Here is a 12,624-nt window from a genome sequence, read left to right on the forward strand (position 1 = left end):
TTTCTAAACATAATGGCATGGTTGAATGTTACCTTTAAATGTCAAACTCATGGCAGTGGGAATTTTATCATCCTAATCCATTTCACTCCAAAACAGAATTAAGAGATATGAATTAAGCAGTTATGAACTAGGCATTAAAAATATAATTGCATTGATTTTTCTAGGTATTATACCAAATGACATGAATAGAAAATGTCTTTGGTCTAACAGTGTGATATTTAATTAGTTTATGTTAATTGCCTACATTTCAGAAACAAATGGCTTGATTTTTTTATTCCATGAATGAATGAACAACTTGGCCTTCTGCCATTTCTCCACTGCCCGGTGTCCTATCCCCTATATACCCAGGGAGTGCTCTAGATCTGACTGGATGGTAAAGATGGTGATAGAAGAGGCTGAGGAGAGCCACAGATAAAGCTGCCCACATCACCACTGCCAGAAGCCCATGGCAGCCTGGCCTCCCCGCCAAGGAGCTAGAGAAGCCTTTTCCATCGAGGGTAGGGGATTGTGGACTTCGACCTTTCTACCACATTCCCTGCTGCTCTTGACCATAGTTGATAGGAATTCTAAGGCATCTCTAGGCTGCTGGGGTGGGAGTGCCACAGAGGGGAGTAAGTCTGGAGGCTAGCTGAGTTATTTGGTGCATCCCATCCATCTACTGGATCGTCTCCAAGCAGGTGACAGTTCTTGTGTCTTTGCAAAGATAGGGTTTAATTTTCTGTTCCAGTCAGCTAAATGGTGGGTTGAATTTGTAAGCCACAGTGTACATGGTTGTATGGTGGTGTTCAGAGCCTGGTTACTGTCTGAGTCTTTGGATGCCCAGAGAGCTCAGTGCAGACTAAGGCATACATTGTCTGTGAGGCCTGGCTCCAACCAATTCCTGAAGCATTTCAACATTTGTGCCTTCTCCTTACACCCATCTCAGACTCTTCCGTTTGGATTAGCTAACTCAAACCACAGGCTGTAATGTTGTCACTGTACTTCGGTCACAAACCTTTGTTCGTGTTTCTCTTTAATGGGATACTTGTTTCCATTTGACATGTTCCTTGCTTTCCTTCAAATATTTTTTCCTTCTCTATCATTACTTTACTGATATTTTCCACATTTTTCCCTCTTTGATTCCCTGCCTCATTGTTTGTAACTATGTCATCTATATAGCTTTCTTCTTTCAGCCTTTTGTCCTTTTATTGTGAAACACATTGCCTCAAACACACCTCCTGTTTTCAGCAGAGTCTCATTTAAAACAGCTCACAGACCTGCAAGGTATCTGATGAAGAACATCTCTCCCCTCTGTGCCCTTGCCCTTGCACGTGTGCTTGCTCTTTCACTTGAATCCTGGAGCAGAACATCTGAAAGTCTGATCTGGAATTGCAGATCCCAACTCAGCACATCCAGTACTTAAAACAAAAACAAAATATAACAGCGGGATGTAGAAGCTGTGCATGATTATTTATTGATGATTGTTGGTTACAGGAATTAAAACAGCAGGGAGCTCAGATTTTGATCAGAAACCAAGTGATTTTTCTGTACACTTTTTATTGTAAAATGTGAACGTAACATAAACCCATTGTGCTCATGCTGTTAAATGCTAAGCTCTGGCATGACCTGCTGTATGAAGAATGCATGTTCTCTGTTCCCTGTTACACGAGTATGTAGCTCTGTATATGCAAGCATTGATAAAGGCTTGGAGCTGTTATATGACAACTCGTATATATGTATATATGAGCTATCACAGATACTTCATGTCGGTGCTCAAGTGTACCAAACACCCAGCACAGTGTGATTTTGGTGTGGAAAGAAAAGGGATCTGGTATGCAGCTGCCCAGCTGGAGCTAGGGCAGCTTTTCTGTGAGCTTCCAGCACAAGAGGTGTTCACGCAGAGGCTCACTTCATGTGTTCCATAGTGTTAGCAATGAGCGAGGTCCGTGTGGTTTATTTTGGCTTTTTGTAAGTATTTTTCCGTTGTGACAGTACAAGATAGCCAGACTAGCAGTGACTTTTAGGTCTTTATGTGCTACAGATATAATTTATTTGCTTTTAGTTTTTGTAACATCACCAACTGCTAAGGGAATTGATGTTTAATAAGTTTCTAAATAAGTAAAACTAAAGTATAAATAAATAATGTCTGGTTTATTAGTGCAGGTGTTTTCAGCATTGCTGAAAGGGGTTTGATGACAGCCACCAGCACCAGCAGTGGAAAAAAACCTGATTTCTCAGTGATTATTATCATTATAATAAACCGTAATTGAAAGATTACAAAATTGATTCTTTGAAAAATTAATGTTGCATGAGTGAGCAGGCTCTGTGGCATTCAGATTTTTTCAGTGTTACTTGGAAGGAAAATGGGTTGTTTTATTTCCTGGCAGAAAACTGCTGATTTTCAAACAATCACATTAGAGAAAACAGTCCCAGAGGGTTACAGGAGACAACAGACCTATGTCATTATGCTTTACCCTTTCCTGATGGGTTCAGAGAAGAGCCAGAAACAAAAGAAAGTTACATTCATTATTGAGAGAGCCTTGGGAAAATCTGTTTGGCCAAGCAATTTTGCATGAAATGAGTGAGGAAATATTTGACTGCAAAGAACATAAACTCCTTCCATCAATATGCGATTTTCTGGATACATTTGTCCAAATGATTATTAAGAACGGTTTCTAAATTTGTGATGCTTTACTACTTCAGAGGGCTGCGAAAGCATTAACTAGTTAAATGGATGTGTTTTTTAATAAATAAATAAATAAGACCAAAGTCAGTTGTAAGACAGTTTAAAGTGCAAACTATTGAAAACAGCAGGAAACCTGAGAACCTGGAATAGCAATCATATGGCACCATCCGCCCCAATCAGGAAAGTGGAAACCACAAATTTATCTTTGATGATTTCCTGTAAATATGCCCTTTGAGGACAGATTGCCCTGCCCAGTCTTGTGGAAAAAGCTTGGAGTTACACCTCTTCTCACCACAACATATGGATCTCAGCAAGCCCTGCTTCTTCATTTCCAAAGTCATTCCTCAGGTGGAAAAGTCTGAGCAAAAACATAGTAAAATATTGTTGCAAAAATGTTGGGTAGTGTCCTTCAAACCTGGTCAGTTTGATTGGAAAACAACTTTCTTAGGGTTTTTTCCTGGCCATTTTCTTCGGTAAGGTCTGCCCAGTTTTCCAGACCTTCTGCTATCCTAGTGAAAGTGGTTTTATTGATGTTTTCATTCACTTCAGGATACCGTGCCTCACTTTTCCCTAGAATACAGCAGTATAAATGGCTTTGCTCCCCCTCAGCGTGTAGCAGTGTTCGCTAAGAGCTGGGGAAGGTACTTTCGGGCCTCTCTCAGAGTGCCCCCAGCTACACACTCTACAAAAGACTATGTCTACTTTGTGATATTGTTAGCAGGATGGCCGTTCTGTGTTTGAGGGTGGCTGGTGCAGACATGGGGGTCTGGTCTTTCTTCCTTACTACCTCCTTGCAACACTTTGCCTCTTCTGATGTTGTGTTATTGGGTCTGAAGGTCTGAGATCTGGGCTGCAGCCAGCGGTTTTGCATCTTGGTAGCTGGGGGTTTCCAGTCAGTGCCACATCCCACATTCATGAGACACAAACATCAAAGCCCAAAAAATTGAGGTTAGCTGTGGCTTATTCTTTTCCCATATATATCCTGAAGGGAGCCCATGCAATTCCATTGTAAAGCTGATGTTTATGCACCATTTCACATTGTCCAGTTAGTTTGCAGCCTCTAAAGGAGTTTTCTGTGCTTGAATTTACAGTAGAAATATAATATACCACATTTTATATGTATGTTCTTACTTGATGACAACCTCCTACTGGCCTTATGCAATGTTTTATTAAATAGAGGGACAGTTCCCAAGCCTAACTTCCCAAGACTGAAGTTAGTGTTCTTCCTCCAGTTAGATTTCATTAATATTTAGCATTTCATATTGCTTATCATCCACAGACCTTAAAGCACCACAGGACGTTAAATCAGCTTTAATTTCCCCATTTTCCTGATTGTAAAACTCATGTAGGGACTAATTTGTCAAGTTGTGCACAGGTATCATGCTGCAAGTCTGTGGCAGAGCTATGAAGATGTCCTTCAGTCAGGGTTCCCAGACAGCCCCGATGCACTACCCTGACATTCGGAAAGCACAAGAATGTATTCTTGCCTATGTAAGTTCGTGCTTACCTGGGAGGGAGTCCTGGATGACCAAGTGATGATCAAATCCCTATCAACTTCATTTTTTTTTTAGAAACAGGCAGAAGTGGAACTTCCTAAGTGCATTCACTTGAAATAGCACATTTCCTAAAATTCTTTGTGACTAGATCCACTTCTTGTGTCTTGGCCTCTGTGCAAAGACAGGCTTGGATTGCTCAGCTGAGCTTTGTTTAAAGATCACACTTTGCAGGAGGGAGGGGTGATCCATTAGATTTGGGGAGTGATCTTACAAGAGATGTTGGAGCACTCCACATCTGAACAGTTGCATTCCTGCCACTTTCCAGCAGTCAGCACTGCCCATCAAAGAAAATTGCTAAATAGCTCTGCTACACCATTCTTCATTTGCATTAGAAATGGCTCTAAGCAATAACAGGATTACAGCCAAAAAGTGCCAGTACTTTATCATTCATTTATTTGATTTAATATATAGAAGTTCCTATTTGAAACAGCATTTACTTTTCTTGAGCTCATCATAAAACCCACTTTGAATGAAAGTGTTTAAGGTAATGATGACTCCGTTTAATTCCCTTAGAACAGCATGTCTGGAATCAGACACTATTTCTCCTTTCATTAGGCATTTCTGAGCTGCTATGAGTGATCTATACCATGAGAGGAATGAGATTATCTGAAGAAAACCTGATGAAAATAGTCCACAATATGCTGCTATTCTTCCTACTCAACATGGTAAACTGTGAGCTCAGATGCCTTTGCAGTGGCACCCAGATCGCGTTAATAGAACCTGATGCAAACTTTCATTTCAGGAAAGGTGGAAAAGCTGTGCTTGCTGTGCGCTGCAGATTTCCCTTCACCTGCACTGTGAATTGAACCGTGTTACAGCTTTCTCAGCCAGCCATTACCACCTTCTTCCCGTCTCCTCACTGCCACCAAATCCCTGTAAATCCGAGCCTGGTCTGAACAGTAGATCTTTAATGTGGTTTTCAACATGCACATTCCCCACCAAAGTCAGGAGGTCAGACCTTGTGTTGCACTTTTGTTCACAGGCAAGATTGCTACAAGGAATGCTGCATCAGGAGCTGCTTTCTCTCTTCAAATTGAAGAAGATGTTTCAATTAGTTCTAGGAAATTTGAGAGCTGTCAGCTAAGTTTTGCCAGTGTTTTATTCCTGTTTACATTTCTTGATCATCAGTAATTACTGTTTATAATCATGGCACGAATACAGGGAAAAACATTTTCCAAAGCACCTCCTTGACCAAATAGCCTGTTTTACATCCGAAAATTAAACAGTTTCATGAGTAATTTAGGTATCTTGAATCTTTTTTTTCTACTGCAGCATCTGGAATTCCCATGAAATATCCAGAAAGAAATATTTGGAATGTTACTGTAGGATGTTTTCATTAGTTAAAGAAGCAGAGCTTTTTCTGGTACCATTTGTCTAAAACTCTTGTGCTGTTTTTCCTAAACACGATTATGAAGTTCTGCATGATGGCTGGTGTTGCAGGTATCTTAGTATTATAAAATGCTAGTAATAGTAACTAAAAGGTGGTTATGCTGGGAATATGCTGAAGACTGAAGTTTTGCAGTGTATGTATCCTGTCCATGTCTAAAAGTAACGTACTCCAATATCACAGCAAAATGATGCATTTAAATATCTAGATACTATTATTTTCAGCAAAAAAACATTGTTTCTAATGTCTTGGTCTCTCTGCTCATTCATTCCTTTTCAGGCTATCATAAAGCGTACTTTGAGAGGCATGGTAATTTTGTGATATGAACATTCCCTGCTTTCTGCAACTACAGACAATTCATCTTACATGCAGTCAGCCATCTAAAAATAATGACTTTCTGTCCCTGTAAACTGGGATTAGATTCCTGATCTGCTTTGGCAAGTTGTATCCTTCTTACTTTCTGAAATCTTAGTTTATGTGTAAATAGATTGAATAATTTGAGTGCCCATAACAGTGACAGAATGTCATACCACTGCTAAAAGCTTACTGATCCTGTGAGTTTGTGTCAGACCCCATTCACTATAACACTGCTCTCCCAGGCCTTGGCTTCTCTCCTGAGCAAAGATTGCTGGTGCAACTCATGTAAACTGGTCTTTTACTATGTGCATGAAGCGCTACTACGGACTGGTGAAACAATGAGGTTACACCAGTTTGTCTGCTATGGATTTGACCTTAAGTCTCTGGACTAAAAAACTGGTATAAAAAAACCCATGTAAAGGTTTATTGTTTAGTAGTATCTTTAAACGTTTTAAAGAAATCTGCAGTAGCAATGTATACAGTTCGGTCATTGCTTTAAAAGTGAAAGACTCCAAAGTGTTAATCGGTCTCTGATGTGCAAAAGCAATGAATTGCAAGGAGTGGATAGGAAGGCAATGTGATACAGAGAATCTCAGCTGAAAAACTTCTGAGAAAATACTGTTTAAAGTCAAAATTACAAAGTGCCTGCTTTTCTACTGAGGACCAAGCCTATTGGTTTCAAATTAAAGGCTCACACAAGTTATATCTGCTGTGTCTAATATGCAGTAATTCATTTCTCTAATTCCTAGAGGAGCCCTCTCTATTTAAAGTACAATTGAACTCCAAATTACCTTACAATGTTACAGTTTAAGAAGTTGTGTCAGTCTAGCACTGAGTGGTACTGAATGGGCTGCACATCCATGCAGAAAGTTTAGACCCTTCTCACTTTGTTTCGTGCTAAGTAGTCTGGTCAGCAGCCTTTCCCACCTTGTACTTAACAGATGTTTTAATTTCTTACGTTCCTATGCACAGTAGCACTGAACAGGAGAATTCGAAATGGTGCGGTTTGCTTTCATTCAGACTGGCTTATGGGTTGGTTTTTCTTTTCTGCTTTCTTGTCTGATTCCTAAAAAAAATGACCTGTAATCACCCATGTAATATCAAAGCTAATACAATAGCCTGATTTTCATCATTGATTGAATAAATTTTCAGGAGCATGTCAGAATTCTGCTGAATCATTACATTACCTGTCAGAAGAAAAATGTATTTATAAGCCTCTGTGTGGAAGATTATATGAAGATAAGTTGTGTCTCATCATATGATCTGCATCATTATGGATTATCAAAATACTGCCCTTTCAGAATCAAGTTTTTATCATTATTAGTGGCCATAACTTTAGCTGTCAGTTCTACAAAAGAGTCTGGCTGTAACTAACAAACTGTGTGTATCTATATTGGTAACGACTGTCTTGATAGTTTCACATATCAGTTCAATAAAACATCTTCCACTCAGGGGAGACATTTGGGCAGGAATATCTCAGTGACATGCTTGCCATTCACATTACCATCACTACACACTCAGAGCAATATATGTTTTAAAAATTGATTGAGTGTGTATTTACGACATAGATATGAGACATGTTTTTTTAATGGCGAGAAACTCCCAATGATGCGTTCTATGATCTGTAGCATTGATTTGGATTCTTTGATTTTAGTGCTACAGAATACCGTCATAAAACTTTTAGACCCTTAATGTCATAGGGTGCAGCTTCTTGACACAGAATGCTGATGTAAAAGGAGATAGCTACTGCAGGCAAGAGCTCCCAACCCAGCAAAAACCAAAGGTTTGCATTAAACATAGTTAACTGACTGAATTTGTATTCTTAACATATTAAATATAAAATAGAGAGAACTTCACTGAAGTGACATAAGGTTGAGATGTAAAATCCCTAATGCAGGTAGACTTTCAGTGGGCCGCTGTGGCAGTGTGGAGGATAGGCATTTGGTTTAGGTAGTTCTCTCACCTCCCTTCAGGCACTTTCCAGTAAGCATCTCTGAAAAGTATTTTTCTGAAAAAGTTGTCTAAAGATAGGCGAAGCAACTTTTCTGCCCCTTCTCTGTCGACTAAAGAGAGACTAGATGCCTGGCCTAGAGACTTAACGCTTCATTAGCAAAGGAAGGTGAGGTAGATAGTGGTTAAGTGTCTTATGATTATGTGTTATATCTTCTAATGGGTACATGTAGTTGTTTAGCATGCTGTTGTATTTAGCTCAAGATTTTGGTAAAGGCAGGACAGAGGTGGTATCTTTCATGTTCTTAGTACAACAGGAAGTTTATCTGCTGTATCATACTCTTTTTGGTCTGGTTGCCATCCTGGTTTTTAAGAATATTTCTGGCAACATAAAACTGAGTCTGAAAATTAATTCCACCCTGGGACAGAGGAAAAAAATGACGTAGAAAAGTGAGGGAGAGAGGTACCAGAAGAAAGTTTTGCCAGATAGCTGGAGTGCCTTTTCCAAGTGTAGGAATAACTGTTAGGTATATTTTCATGGAAGTGGTTATAATGAACAATATGGGGAAGCTTTTAATTGTTATACAGAAGTCCTGAAAACATGCTAGATGTATTAGAGTTCACTTGGATGTAGAAAACTCTTGACATATCTCACTGCAGTGAGACTACTGTCTAAAGTTATCTGGAATCCTTCCAGTGCAAAAATTGAGTTTAGAAATGGCTGAAATAGCTTGTTCTAGTTCTGTAGTGCCTAAACTCAGCTGGGACATCCAAGCCAATAGTACTATAGACTTAAGTATGTGAGTATGGTGGGCAGTTTAGGTGACTGCCTTTCCTTCTGAAGTTCATTCCCCCCGTTGGTGGAATAAAATTTGGTCTTCTCAGTTCTTAAAGCATTGGTTGGATGTAAACTATTTTTCACTACATCTGAATTTTCTTTTTTAAGAGAAGGGGCAAAAACTAATTGTGTTTGTTTGGAGGAATGCCTTTTCTTTGTAACTTTGTAACTTTGTAACTAAAAGGTAGACTGAAGTATCTGCACTGAGAAGTGCGTGTTTGTTGAGGAACTCACATTGTAAGCCTTTAGTGCACCAGTAAGTTGATAATTTAGCAATGAGTGCGGACGCAGCTTGCTTGCTCTGTAGCACATTCTCTCCTGACCTTGTAATCTTACCCTGTGGGACCTATAGAGCTGTAGCTGGGTCAGACCTGTCTGTAGACTGTTTTGTGACTCTACCTAACACTTAATGCTGTTACCTGTTTCCCTGTGGGATGTGTGACCAAGGGCAGAGTAGTGAACCCCCTGGAGGGGATGGTAGAAAAGAAACTCTCTTTGCAAAGTGTAAGATACCTTACGTTGGCGCTCAGTTGTATTTACATTGCCTGTTCAGACCTATGTGCCTGTGACTCACCTTTTGTGGCGTCTGCTGTCCAGGAGTGAATTAACTTTCCCATCTGTCACGAGCAGATTTGAGTTCTGAATGTTTCTATTCCAATGTTTCCTGCTGCTCACCAGTGCTAAAGCTGTTAACAAGAGTGTGCCCACTGGCCAGGCTGAGGCGTCAGGACGGGCTTGCAATAAATCCTTGTGACATTGCTGCCTTCTCTGCTCGTGTGCCCAGGACCCCCTGCTGCCCACCCCTCATAACAAAGAGCAATTGCTGGGTTGTAGCAGCCCAGCAGATGGCAGCTGCCCCACAGTAGTTGGGGATACTTGAATCTCCATCACCTTCCCATGCTTTTGGGAGCTTCAGGTGTTGCCACAGTGGTAGGATAGTTGAATGGAGGGGATCCAGCTCTAGCAGGCTGTCTTTCATTGTTCCAGCTGTTCACAGCTGCTCTACATCTGATTTAAAAGGCATTTACTCCCCTCATGTGAATAACCTTGAGGGATCAGAAAGTCAGTTGTGCAAAGCACATACAGTCAGTGCCAGATGTGTGTCCAGGAGCTATTGTGAGGATGCTGGCATTGAGAAGAGCTTCTTGGCGGTGTTTTCGGGACTGGCAGGTAGCTGCAGCAGCTCGGGAAAATTTAGAGCTGGTGGCAGGGGTGAAGAGGTTAACTAGGACACAACTATTAGGATTTTGAAAGCTCTGTTTGCACCTCATTTCCAGAGCAATACTGAGCATACATCCCCATAGTTTTTAGTCTTGTCAGTTCATCTGTGAATGGAGCAAACATTACTTTAATTGTAGTTCATTAGTTCCATCTGGTGCCAGGGTAGGGAATGGACACCCTTTCTTACCTTACAAAACATTATATACCTTCCCTGCCAAGCTGCTCTACTGAATAATAGTTAAGAGTCTGAGGCTAACTCTGAAAGTAAAGATTTGGAATTGTTTCTTCATTGGTCTTCCCACAGATGCACACTTGGCTTCCTAGATTTGGCCGCTGTCTAAAGAAATTAAGACCAACAATATTTTATTTAAAGCAGTAGTATACCATATTCAAGGCCAGAGATGCTCCGTGTGATACCCACAAAACTGGGTATCTGTCTGCTTTTTTTCATTCCCTTTAATCGATAAAAATATGATTTTCCCCTAGTTCAAAGGAAATTGAATTTTCACATAGCAGGGGAAAACAAATGCCCTTCAGCATTGCTGTCAGTGAATTGGGACACCAGATGTCTTTTAAACGGGTCCAGCATATTGTCTTTCCATTTCCAAGTCACTCTTTTATGCTTCTATTTATTGTAGGCAATTATGCTTTGACCCAAAGACATAATCCTAGTGGAATTAAAAATCATGTGCCCTCTTTGTATGAAAAAAGCTGAGTCTGATTTTATGGAAAAGAAGTGTAGAGAATGAATCTAATGGGAAATTAGACAGTAGTATTTGATGACTGTAAATGTATTTATTTATAACAGCTAATCTTGGTGGAAATGAAGAAATAAGATGAAATAATTAACTTTACTATTTATAAAAGGGTCTCTCTTATCCACTGTGAAATGCAGCCACCTCTAGGATGAAATGCGATGGCTGCTAAACAGCATATAGACATTTAGGAATGAAAGGAAAGAACAAATGTGCATTTGACACAGGGGGGGAAAATGCACCATGGAAGGAAAATGTTTTCATGAAAATGTTGCCCCTTTTTGTTGAAAACATATTTTTAACTGGCTCTTATGACCAAATTCCAGTTTGAATAATTATAAAAGTAAAATGTCTGTAGCCTTGCAAGATGCACTCTGACATTTTTAATAGCTTCAATACAGGAAAAGCACTTATTTTCCTGTAAGAAAATGTACTCTCTGAAAGATAAAGGGCTTCATTTTCCTCTCACAGTTTTACTGATGATTTCACTGGAATTATTTCAGACTTAGAACAGTGCAAGTGCGGGAGGAATCGGGGCCCGCTCCAGCAGCACCAGGACAGAGGTAGGAGTGCTGCCTACTGAATTAACAGCCCTTTTCATAAACCTAGGGAATGGAGGAGTAATAAAGAGGTTGGCTAGCTGTTGATGAATTCTCTGACCGTGTGCAGTGTATCCTGGAGCTCCAGTTAAACCTTTATATTTCTCAAGAGAGAAAGAGAGCGAATGATATTGTAAAGAGCACTTTGCCAAATAAAATAGAAAAATCCGTGGGATTGTTGCACTATTACAAATGTCAGCACACAATTAGGAGTCAGTTTATATATATAAAATGTTTTGCTGAGCTTGTTGAGTGAAGTTTACAGTTTATAACAGGAGACCTATGAAAGATAAACTGCCACACCATCTGTGATACACGTACTCAAAAATTCCTCTGCTTAAATTAGATCACTAAATTTAAATAAAGTACATGCTATTTCGTATATAACTATTACCCTCGAATCAATCCACATTCACCCAGTATAACTTACATGCTGACTGAAAGTTGGAGGTAGACTGAGTCTTGATAAATTGAAAAAAGGCAGCAAAGTGATTTTAGTATCTTAGCATCGTTGATTAAATGTGTGAAGCTAACTAAGAAAATAATCTGCAAGGAGAGATGTTGTGATAGCGGTCCCGTTGTGTCACTGATTTGTATTAAATGCCAGGGGAGAGAGAGAGAGAGAAAACTTTGAAGATTTGCTTTTCATTATGGTATGAATTGATGTTCAGCTACTAAAATGAAATAGGTTTGCATAAGAGTTACGACTGTCAAAAACCATTTGGAATTTCATTCTCTGCAGAAATTAAAATTTCAAGTGATTATGTGAAAGACTTTCTCTTCTGAAGCAAGATTATAAACCAACAGTTTCCCTTGTTACTGGATATTTAGATTAGGTGAAATTCTTACTGTTTGTTTTCTCTCATCTCAAATATTTTTTAAGTTACTTGCTTATCATATTAAATTCAAGAAACTATAGTGATGGAGCAGTATGCTTGAGATTTTATCTGCGTATAAAGCTATTCAAAGTTATGGGTCATACAGCTAATATAAGTCAACTATCTGGGTGTATACATACAAGAAATATTTATTTCAGTTTATAAAAGCAGTGTAATTGAGTACACTGTGGGCAGATACACCATTAATTACATATTAGAATACAGTCTGATCTGATATCAGGAGCAGACCACTCGAAATTCAGAATCTCTTGATGTTTTTCATTCATTTCTGTAACAATCAACCACTCAGTTTTGGAGGAAATAATGACACTGTAAAGGGACTGAGTTTTACAGCATGCTCTCCACATCCTGGGTTCAATTAAAATGGCAGAATATATTCTGAAATCATAAGATTTGT

At 39.4% G+C, this 12,624-nt stretch overlaps 1 protein-coding gene across 1 annotated transcript in view; it reads left to right on the forward strand.

Annotated features, from left to right (window-relative positions):
* The window catches only part of ST6GALNAC3 (ST6 N-acetylgalactosaminide alpha-2,6-sialyltransferase 3), a 219,604-nt gene that overhangs the window by 159,832 nt on the left and 47,148 nt on the right, over window positions 1–12,624 (forward strand). The gene's annotated exons all lie outside the window — the stretch shown is intronic.

This window comes from Athene noctua, chromosome 5 (genome assembly GCF_965140245.1).
Source record: "Athene noctua chromosome 5, bAthNoc1.hap1.1, whole genome shotgun sequence".
NCBI lineage: Eukaryota > Metazoa > Chordata > Aves > Strigiformes > Strigidae > Athene > Athene noctua.